At 42.6% G+C, this 12,388-nt stretch overlaps 1 non-coding gene across 1 annotated transcript; it reads right to left on the reverse strand.

Annotated features, from left to right (window-relative positions):
- Nucleotides 1–1,567: 1,567 nt before the first annotated feature.
- Trnaf-gaa (transfer RNA phenylalanine (anticodon GAA)) lies at nt 1,568–1,640 on the reverse strand. Its single transcript has one exon. It is a non-coding gene; the product is annotated as a tRNA-Phe (tRNA).
- Nucleotides 1,641–12,388: the final 10,748 nt, after the last annotated feature.

Consider the following 12,388-nt stretch of genomic DNA (forward strand, 5'->3'; position numbering starts at 1 on the left):
CTGTTAACAGTTTTGTTGGGGTGCCTCTTACATTTCCATGTATGTTTCCCGATAGATCTCACTCTGCAGTAACTCATGTGGTGTAAGACACCATACGTTGCGAGGAAAACAGACGACCACAGATTTGCAACGGTCTACTGGATAAAACGAATGTCAGAGGAACATCAGTATGACTGACACACCACAGACAAAGGTTCTGTATGAAAAAAAAAGTCTGTAACAACATAGGAAAAATAAAACAATTAATTGTAATAGAATTTATTGAGGCGTTATTTCTGTAATTGTTTTTTAGCGGATGTACAGTAAAAAAAATGGCTCTGAGCACTACGGGACTTAACTTATAAGGTCATCAGTCCCCTAGAACTTAGAACTACTTAAACCTAACTAACCTAAGGACATCACACTCGTCCCTCCCCGAGGCAGGATTCGAACCTGCGACCATAGCGGTCGCACGGTTTCAGACTGTAGCGCCTAGAACCGCTCTGCCACGTCGGCCGGCTACAGTAAAAAGAAAGCAATAAAACAGTTTTTGTTTGTTGTGTTCCAAAGCTCTGATAAATTATAGAAATTTATTTACTTAATCGTATGGCGATTTTATACAATGTGCAGTTGATATAAGGCAAACGATTTTATACAATATACACATGATATAAGACAAGATTAAACCTTAACGTCCGTGTTTTTCAACCAGTTAATTGAGCTGGGTGTGAGAGTGAACAAGTCATCGGGAATTCCAGGGTATGAATGAAGTAGACAGCGTTGGACTAAATGTTCAATTATCTGATCTTCTTGATTACATTCACACATTGGTGAACTGATCCAGCCCCATTTGTACCTGAAGTAGCTACAGCAACCATGTCCAGTCCTTAACCTGTTGAGACGGCACTAAAATTTCCTCGGTAGGTCAAAACCTTTTGGCTTCTTTGTGGGGTCAGGGTGATGGGCTCTTGTTCCCAATGTTTTTGTTGACCATTCATGCTTCCAGCTTTCATTTAGATCAAAACCATTATGGAAATGACATTTTGTAACATGCGACGTTTTGTAACATTTGAAGCTGCTGATTATTTAGTTTTTAATCGTACGACCAGTTTCAGTCAGAGGTCATTTTGCAGTATAGTTGTGTTAATAATATATCTCATAAAACAGCTGTCAAAATACGACATTTATGCGAAGATAGATGCACGGAGTGTCCAGTATACAACTATACAACACGACGTAATAAACTAGTTGTATAATGAACATCCATGCATAAATGTCATGTTTTGACAATTGTTTTATGAGATATATTATGTGCTGTTATCAAAAACTGTACTGCTAAATGGTCACTAACTGAAACCTGTCGTACAAATAGAAATAAATTATTCAACTGCTTCACGTGGTACAGTATGTCATTTATATGAGAAACACGTCAGTTATACAGTGTGCAAACTTTTATGCGATACAAAACAAAACGCACTAACGAGCAACGTTCTTTTTCCAAGCTAAACGTGCGCTTGACGGGCTGCACTAACTGTATCTCTGATGAATGTAACGTCGATACGCATTATGCACTGTGTGTAAAAACGAGTGCCGAAACCCGGGATCGAACCAGGGACCTTTAGATCTTCAGTCTAACGCTCTCCCAACTGAGCTATTTCGGCTGCGAGCATTGTACGCTTCGCTGTCGTCACACGTGTTTGCGGGAATAGACGCGTTGATATCTCCGCAACGCAACTTCTGGCTTTGTTTTAGATTGGATGTCTCTTCTTTTCGCACATAAGAGAAAGTGTTTCCAGCGTGAAAATTGGGAGAGACTTTAGTGAATTAATTGAAAAACGTGAATGTTCTGAACGCAGTTGTCGAGGAGCTAATAATAATGGTTCTGGACAGTTTTTGGAGATAAAAAAGGAGAATGGAGTACTCTCTCCGTAATCAACTAACGAAATTTAATGGTCGTTTTATAATGAATAAAATAAAGCCGTTACTTCTAAGAAGAAAAAATATGTCTTGACAGGAACACAAGATGCTGTTATTTAATTGACGAAAGCAAATAGAGTACACTAAGATAAGATAACGCCACTTTTCGATATGGATTATTCTCTGTGCCGTATCTTCCCCTATCTTGCACATCGTTTACTTTGTCAGCACTATGATAGCCGAGTTAGTAACACGGACCGTTTTAAAAAACCTCCAGTTTCTCATCTATGATGGGCTGAACACACACTTTACTATACATGTTGTTATTCACTATATCAATTCAAAGTCCTTTTTCAATTCAATATGATGCGTACACCACCTTCCAGACCAAAGACTGAGGCTGAACGGCTAAAACGTTCCAGGAAACATTTTGGTGCACTAGGTTCCTGTAAATGAAATAATGGTTACCATTTGGTGCATAATTAAATTTGAATCACAAGTGACATTTGATAATTTGTGACATTGTGACACGTTTTCTGCTTTGTTTCATAACAGACTTAATAATCGTACCCACTAAATAATACCCCTGGACGTCATCAGCACCAAATTATTGGGGGAAACAATACATAGGCTGTACATACAAGAGGGTCTAATCGGGAGATCCCCTTGAAGAAACTTCAAAAAATCGGAATCGAAAACCACTTTTTGGAACATTCGGTTGCCTCAGACTATGTATTTCAATTACACTTAAAACGCCTAAATCAGCTCTGTTTAAACTTGGATCAAAACGTATTATGCGACTGTCAGTTCATTCTGTCTTGAGACGAAAGGATATTTTTTCAAAGTTTCTTTGATGTGTGACCGCCGGTGTAGCCATCTAATAGGACATTAAGGCTTGGTCTGAGTAATGTGACTTACAGATCATTTAGCCGCATCTTCAAAAATACGCATAAACAAGTCTTTTGCTTTGGGCCTGAAAAAAGTATTCCCAACTGATGAGGAGATCCCACAGAGTTTTTGACGGTTCTTAAAATTTGGCAGCTTGATTTAATAACCAAATGACAGAAACAAGCACCACAGTGTGCAAAATCTGCCAAAGCTGCTTTTCAGTTGTAACAGCCGAGTTTTATAGAACCACAAAAAACTTTCATGAGGATCTAAATTGTCGTCACACCATCTTACATAAAAACTAATTTGATCGTCATCTGAAATATTCATTGTGCCATTACAAATACGTGAATAAATCAAAGGATTTACTGACCAAAATTATTTTAACTCTGCTGTTTACAATTTCTTTACCAAGGATTTCAGTTAATTCGTTTTGTGTTTTTGTATGAATGTAAGGTTGTTCTCTTTGAAGCCACAATTTCAGAGATGGTTTGTCCTCAGTGCGGAAATTCAGCAGTTCCATTCGATTTCCTTCAAAGTTTGTGTGTCCCCTGATGTTCAGTCCTTGTTTGATAAGATGTTTAAGACTAATGATAATGATCATTAATAATTCTAAAGCCGTTTCTTGTTGCTCAAATTTCAATAGATAGTTTCCTTTCAGTAGATGTTTTTAATTCGGTTCTAGGCGCTACAGTCTGGAACCGCGCGACCGCTAGTCGCAGGTTCGAATCCTGCCTCGGGCATGGATGTGTGTGATGTCCTTAGGTTATTTAGGTTTAATTAGTTCTAAGTTCTAGGGGACTGATGACCTCAGAAGTTAAGTCGCATAGTGCTCAGAGCCATTTGAACCATTTTTTTGTTTTTAATTGAGTGTGGCTCAAAACAGCCTGAGAATGAGCAGCACCCTTCTCGGATGCTTTAAATTTTTCAATAGTCTTTCTCAGCCCTTAACTCCTTCTTTGGTACATGCTGCATTACTATTAGTTGCAAGAGTTTTTTTGACATAGGTTAGTACATTTTGTGCAATAAAAATAGCTTACCTCTTCACATCCAAGTCCAACTATGTGGAGCCCATGAAACGTCCCGCACCAGCTTTATTGGAAGATAAGTACTCGTATCGGAAGATGTTGCACAGGGAAACCATCTGACAGACGTTCAGGTTGATGCAGAAAGGGGCAGCAAGCAAAGCTAGCGTCGGGTGTTACCAATGCTTCCGCAGCTGCAGAGAGCATGTTTGGTCTCTGAGTTGTTGATGAAGATGGGAATGGCAGAACCTGCTCTTCACATTGTCCTTCTGATGAAAGTTCACCGGTGTTCCCTTCTGAATTCTCTGAAAATGAACACACGTTTTATGGGAGTGATGTCAAAATTCTAAATATCAGAAGTATGTTGTAGTCCCCGAAAAAGTTATTTCAGAATAATAGGAAAAATTGTTAGTCAAGTAGCTGGTTACCAATCCTCCATACAAGTAAAATGAGCGTTTTTCACATTTGGCAGAATTACCAAAGGAACAATATGAGAAGGTAACCACAGGTTCCTTCTATTTTTTTAAAAAAAATTTTGTGTTTTTGTGGAACAATTTACGAAGGACATAATCACTAATGACTGAACTTCAGTGCAAGGAAGTAATCTGCCAGAAAACACAATTTATTTGTAGTTTAAAATACTTACCTATGCTTTTAAAACATGGAAAACGCTGGAAACCTATTACTTGACGAGAATACACTCCAAACATTAATACTGCGTAATTTTCTTTTGCGACTACCACTGGCGAAGCTGCGACAGGAAAAATGCTAGTTTGCTATAAACTGTATTTTAGCGAAAAATCAAGGAAAAATAATATGTACAGAACATAATAGGCCGTATGCTATATGTAGATCGATTTAAAAACAATTGACAAATTCTCATAAAACAGTAATTATACTACATTGTAGTGATACAGCTGAGTAAATTGGAATATTTTTGTAATAAACATTTACTTACCGTTATTACTTCGACTTTTACAAAGAAATGTTCATGAACTGCCTTGAACTCTCTTCATAGCAATTCCTCTTGACACGTACTGACTGTAACTTTATTACGAGACACTGGACTGTAAGTGATTGTTGCACGGAGTTCGATTGTTAGCCGCCTGCCTGCTGGCCACCCTTCCTACAAACGTACAGTAAAACCAAGCTGTTCGTGCTTATCTGCCCCACTACTTCATCACTCGTAATCGTAACAAATCAGTTTATTGAAACTTGGAATATTGTATTTTTAATGGAACTGCTATACATGGATTTGATTTACTGGCACGTTACTAAATCCTGCAGACCGATAATTCTTACCGCAAAAGAGCTTTTGAAAAGTGTAATTAGTCAAGCTTGTATATAATCGTTCAGTGGAGTCACTTTTGTTAAGTATGACCCAAAACATTGAAATTGCTTTTCAATAAATATTGGAGGACGCCCATAATAATACCTACACGTGTCTGAAACTTTTCAGTGATCAGGGCACTCTTACGAGAAGCAGTGGGACACATTAGTAGGGCTGAGGAGCGCTCACGCTAAACTGAGAGACACGGTTTGGTGAACAGTGACTTGTCTATATAGTGTCAACAACTCCCACCGAACGTCTTTCGGGAATCATAGACATGGCTCGGCCCAATGCTCTTACCTACCTTCTCTTTCCAACGTTCCACTCCTGGAGGGATCTGAGAAGTTACGCCAGCCCTTCATGCCCTTCAGTTACAGAAGAAACAGCTAGCCTCTGTGGAACTCTGGTGATTCTTCGGCAACTTTTCAACAAAACGCTACTGCCGGAATCTTAACGAAAGAAAGAAAGCCATGCTCTATGCTATGCTGTAAAAACCCTGGACACTGAATTTTCCCCATCGTTAACAAGCAAAAATACTATTATAAAAGAATCAGAACTATGAACGCGGGAGAAGGAGAAATCGGATACGAAATAACGGACGAAAAGCCAATACGTCTAAAGGACGGGGTACTATGTGTATTCCGTGCAGAAAACAATCCATCTCTGCCAAGGGTATCAGGCAAGAAAGTATGGAAATAAAGATATTACTTTTTCCAAAACTGGTGCAGCTGACCTGAATCCTACTACATATCAAATGGTTCAAATGGCTATGAGCACTATGCGACTTAACTACTGAGGTCACCAGTCGCCTAGAACTTAGAATTAATTAAACCTAACTAAGGACATCACACACATCCATGCCCTACTACATATCCCGTGGCTTTTTAAGGGGCTGTGAAGTCGGTATTAACGAGTCAAGACAAATGACAGTAAATGTGGGTCACAGCGGAACGTCCTTTCGTTTCAAGAGGACAAACTGCAATGAGAGGTGTGCTTGGAGAAAGAAAAACCCACGTGGAAGAAAATAATAAAGACTTAGGGAGACCGAACATGAACGCTCATATATATTTGTGCCATTGTTTACCATTTAATAATAACAACACACCACAAATACAACTTTGACGAAATTGTTATTAAATTTTGTTCGAAAAAAAAAAGCCAGAACAAGTAATAGATTTTTAGCAAATGAATCAAGAGTCATTATTTCGTCATTCACCATGACACGAATATGAATTATGTTGCCCTCCTTCCTCCCCTTCTCAGCTCAGAGATACTGGGTACGCTATTGTTTACATCAGTCGTTGTTCCGTTTCGAGAGAACTGTTTCCACCTTATATGTTTACTGGAAATGCCAGAAGGATTCTTTTTTAATGCTAATAACAATACCTCGCACATCGAGCCATCTCAATGTTGCCTATACGACTTAATAAAAGTCCGCAGCTCGTGGTCGTGCTGTAGCGTTCTCGCTTCCCACGCCCGGGTTCCCGGGTTCGATTCCCGGCGGGGTCAGGGATTTTCTCTGCCTCGTGATGACTGGGTGTTATGTGATGTCCTTAGGTTAGTTAGGTTTAAGTAGTTCTAAGTTCTAGGGGACTGATGACCATAGATGTTAAGTCCCATAGTGCTCAGAGCCATTTGAACCATTTTTTGAACACTAAATAAAATTAAAACAAAAAATATATGATATTATTATTATTATGCCTTAAGTATAATATTACGAGGGTAATCCCAAAAGTAAAGTCTCCTATTTTTTTAAGTACGGAACTCTGTGTGGCAGTTGGTCACACTGTTATGAAGACTGCTTCGCGCGCTGTGTGTAAACATGCGACCGCCTCGCTGAGGCGCTCGGTCTTGGCTTGGCACCATTGAGAATGGTGCTCCCGTTGATTGTTACCGCCAAGTGCGAAGTGTGCGCAGTTATTCGGTTTTTGAACGCAAAGGGCACTGCGTCGATTGAAATCCATCGCCAACTGACGGAAGTGTAAGGTGAGTCGTGCATGGATGTCAAAAATGTTCGTAAATGGTGTAGAGATTTTGCAGTTGGTCGAACCGAAATTCCCGACGAACAAAGCAGCAGGAGACCGTCAATTTCTGAGGAGTCAGTGTTGAAGGTGGAGTAAATCATGCGTGAAGGTCAGCAGATCACCCTGGATGATCTCTGACAGGTACTGTGAGACTCTGAAAAATCTCAAACGGGCAATTCAGAACCAGAGAAGAGGAATGCTGAGCAAGAGCGTACACATTCTCCATGACAACGCTCACCCACACATCGCTCGGCAAATCGTTGCTCTCCTGCAACAGTTTCAGTGGAACATAATCACCCACCCACCCTTTAGTTCTGACTTGGCGCCCAGTGAGTGTTCCCTAGGTTAAAAGAACATTTGGCCGGAAAGCGATTCAGCTCCGACGACGAGATGAAAGAAGATGTTCGTAACTTTCTGAACAGTATGGCGGCCAGCTGGTATGGAATGGGCATACAATAACTGCCACAGCGCCTACAAAAATGCATCGACAGAAATGGCGATTATGTAGAAAAATAGCTAAATGTTCAAGCTGTAAACTGATGCAAACCATTGTAGAAATAAACAGGTCTATGTACTTATAAAAAAAATAGGAGACCTTACTTTTGGGATTACCCTCGTATTATAACATCTTAAGCATTTTACGTGGTGGGAGACTGTAAGTATTACATTTAGTTACAATATGTGATCAAAACTATGCACACACCTGGCTGAAAATGACATACAAGTTCATGGCGCTCTCCATCGGTGATGCTGGAATTCAGTATAGCGTTGGCCCATCCTTAGCCTTGATGACAGCTTCCACTCTCGCAGCCAAACGTTCAGTCAGGTGGTGGAAGGTTTCTTGGGAAATGGCAGCCCATTTGTGGGGCGGCGGGTTAAATACACTCCTGGAAATTGAAATAAGAACACCGTGAATTCATTGTCCCAGGAAGGGGAAACTTTATTGACACATTCCTGGGGTCAGATACATCACATGATCACACTGACAGAACCACAGGCACATAGACACAGGCAACAGAGCATGCACAATGTCGGCACTAGTACAGTGTATATCCACCTTTCGCAGCAATGCAGGCTGCTATTCTCCCATGGAGACGATCGTAGAGATGCTGGATGTAGTCCTGTGGAACGGCTTGCCATGCCATTTCCACCTGGCGCCTCAGTTGGACCAGCGTTCGTGCTGGACGTGCAGACCGCGTGAGACGACGCTTCATCCAGTCCCAAACATGCTCAATGGGGGACAGATCCGGAGATCTTGCTGGCCAGGGTAGTTGACTTACACCTTCTAGAGCACGTTGGGTGACACGGGATACATGCGGACGTGCATTGTCCTGTTGGAACAGCAAGTTCCCTTGCCGGTCTAGGAATGGTAGAACGATGGGTTCGATGACGGTTTGGATGTACCGTGCACTATTCAGTGTCCCCTCGACGATCACCAGTGGTGTACGGCCAGTGTAGGAGATCGCTCCCCACACCATGATGCCGGGTGTTGGCCCTGTGTGCCTCGGTCGTATGCAGTCCTGATTGTGGCGCTCACCTGCACGGCGCTAAACACGCATACGACCATCATTGGCACCAAGGCAGAAGCGACTCTCATCGCTGAAGACGACACGTCTCCATTCGTCCCTCCATTCACGCCTGTCGCGACACCACTGGAGGCGGGCTGCACGATGTTGGGGCGTGAGCGGAAGACGGCCTAACGGTGTGCGGGACCGTAGCCCAGCTTCCTGGAGACGGTTGCGAATGGTCCTCGCCGATACCCCAGGAGCAACAGTGTCCCTAATTTGCTGGGAAGTGGCGGTGCGGTCCCCTACGGCACTGTGTAGGATCCTACGGTCTTGGCGTGCATCCGTGCGTTGCTGCGGTCCGGTCCCAGGTCGACGGGCACGTGCACCTTCCGCCGACCACTGGCGACAACATCGATGTACTGTGGAGACCTCACGCCCCACGTGTTGAGCAATTCGGCGGTACGTCCACCCGGCCTCCCGCATGCCCACTATACGCCCTCGCTCAAAGTCCGTCAACTGCACATACGGTTCACGTCCACGCTGTCACGGCATGCTACCAGTGTTAAAGACTGTGATGGAGCTCCGTATGCCACGGCAAACTGGCTGACACTGACGGCAGCGGTGCACAAATGCTGCGCAGCTAGCGCCATTCGACGGCCAACACCGCGGTTCCTGGTGTGTCCGCTGTGCCGTGCGTGTGATCATTGCTTGTACAGCCCTCTCGCAGTGTCAGGAGCAAGTATGGTGGGTCTGACACACCGGTGTCAATGTGTTCTTTTTTCCATTTCCAGGAGTGTATTATTTTTAGTGACGATGGTTGTTTAGTTCGCTGCCTTTCTCACGCGAGCCTGGCAACTAATTTTGTAGTTAGTCAGAAAGCGAAGGAAAACATACTGACCTTAGTTTCCAGTCTGCACGGCCACATTCTGGTCCAGCCCACCGAAAGAAATGTTCCTCTTCCCCTTCTACTTAGCGGGATCAGGACTATGATTTTAAATGAAAGTATAAAGTTCTAGTTCATACATATATTGAGCAAAGTCTCTCACGTACAACACTTTTAAATTCATTATGTCCAATTGATAGTAAATTTTTCTATTCTAAACAGCACTATTATCAGTTCAGAGGCGACCTCTACGGTCTACCAACTTGTCTTTCGCCCTAGCTACTAATACTCAAACAAATGTTCAACACACATGTTCAAAATAAATGCTCGCCACAAAAGTGAAAATAATAGTCACCACTTGCCACGTGGATTTGTAATTATCACGGACAGCACACTAACAGTTACTTTAGCGAATACTAAGCGATCCAGGACGGTGTACAGTCGTCGCGAGTCCACTATCAGTTTTTACCACAAATAGGCGTTTTGTCCGATACAGAGAGCGATCCGACGTTTAACAGACGTGGATCTTACAGTGGCTGAGTGCTACGTGAACCTTTTTCCTGCCTCTCGGGATGTATTTATATAGATGGCGCAGCGGACGGCCGAGGGAACTTGTGTTTTTATCTGTCAGTGTACACGGCAGCAGCCTGAGAACGACCGCTTTCTCGGACACATAATATATAATAACATGAGAATTGATTCAGAATCTTCTTAATTTTTACATGTATTTAGGTAAGTTGTTTGAAAGCATAAAAAAAGTTTTAGCTCGCTTGAATAAAAACTTTATCTTCCAGAATTTTCATAGTGAAACTAACGGTAGATCGTTACCTTTGAACCATACCTTTACTAGAACCTGTATTAGATGTTACTAATACTACAACTCTAAAATTTGGTAGAGCTCTGTTTAATAGGTTTTATCATCTGCTTTAACCAAAATTTTCTATCATTAAAATTACAGGTTCTTAATCTACTGCAACTGGGTATATTTTAGTTAGAAAATTGGTTTTCATTTAATTACTCAAAAACTATAAGAGGTAGCTTATCGTGGATTCTTAGTTATGATTTTTTAGGGTGAACTGAAGCGTAAAACAAGTTGTTTACGTTTCTAAGACCATTTTTAACGCCTACCACTTTTCCTAAAAACGTGGATTCCCGTCGTAATTTTCGTTCTTTAGCTTTGAAACTTGCACGACTAATTTACTAGCTCCATAGGCACCTTCTGACCAAATTCTAGCATCATTATTTAGCGCCACTTTTTTTAAAAAAATGGCGTTTTTACGGAAACTATCAAAAAAATGGTTCAATTGGCTCTGAGCACTATGGGACTTAACATCTGAGGTCATCAGTCCCCTAGAACTTAGAACTACTTAAACCTAACTAACCTAAGGACATCACACACATCCATGCCCGAGGCAGGATTCGAACCTGCGACCGTAGCAGTCCTGCGGTTCCGGACTGAAGCGCCTAGAACCGCATGGCCACCGCGGCCGGCACGGAAACTATCAAGTCTAGGTACATAAAGAGTTGATATTTGAATCCTTATTACAATAAAATTTATGATAAAGTTTTAAAAGCAAATTTTGACTTTTAATTTATACTTAATTGTGGTGCAATACCTGCGCGCTCTCGCGCACACGCGTGAAGGTGACGTGTCGCTACTAGCAGTGAACTGGGGTAAGTCCCGGCACACTCGCTCGCCTTTGTATCTCTCAAAATATACAGCGCTTGTTTTGCTTCACATTCATGACCGAGTGCTGCGCTGAGGAGAGGTATCGATGTCGGTCGGTGAGGCCTGGCACGAAGTCGGCGTTCCAAAACATCCCAAAGGTGTTCTGTAGGATTCAGGTCAGGCTCTGCACAGGCCAGTCCATTACAGGGATGTTATTGTCGTGTAACCACTCCGCCACAGGCCGTGTATTATGAACAGGTGCTCGATCATGTTGAGAGATGTAATCGCAATCCCCGAATTGCTCTTCAACAGTGGGAAGCAGCAAGATGCTTAAAACATCAATGTAGGCCTGGGCCGTGATAGTGCCACGCAAAACAACAAGGGGTGCAAGCCACCGGCATGAAAAACACGACCACACCATAACACCACTACCTCCGAATTTTTCTGTTGGCATTACACACACGCGCAGATAACGTTCACCGTGCATTCACCATACCCACAACCTACCATCGGATCGCCACATTGTGTACCGTGATTCGTCACTCCACACAACGGTTTTCCACTGTTCAATCGTCCAATGTTTACGCTCCTTTCATCAAGTGAGGCGTAATTTGGCATTTACCAGCGCGATTTGTGGCTTATGAGCACTCGCTCGACCATGAAATCCAAGTTTTCTCACATCCCGTGTAACTGTAATAATACTTGCAGTGGATCCTGATGCAGTTTGGAATTCCTGTGCGATGGTCTGGATAAATGTCTGCCTATTAAACATTACGACCCTCTTCAGCTGTCGGGGATCTCATTCAGTCAACAGGCGAGGTCGGCCTGCACGCTTTTGTGCTGTGCGTGTCCCTTCACGTTTTCACTTCACTATCACATCGGAAACAGTGGACCTAGGGATCTTTAGGAGTGTGGAAATCTCGCGTACAGACGTATGACACAAGTGACACCCAATCACCTGACCACGTCCGAAGTCCGTGAGTTCCGCGGAGGGCCCCATTCTGCTCTCTCACGATTTCTAATGACTACTGAGGTCGCTGATATTGAGTACCAGGCAGTAGGTGGCAGCACAAAGCAACTAACATGAAAAACGTATGTGTTCGGATACTTTCGATCACATAGTGTATATCGGTTTCCTGTTAAAAGCACAAAACTGTTCTACGTA

This window comes from Schistocerca serialis, chromosome 1 (genome assembly GCF_023864345.2).
Source record: "Schistocerca serialis cubense isolate TAMUIC-IGC-003099 chromosome 1, iqSchSeri2.2, whole genome shotgun sequence".
Classification (NCBI taxonomy): Eukaryota; Metazoa; Arthropoda; class Insecta; order Orthoptera; family Acrididae; genus Schistocerca; species Schistocerca serialis.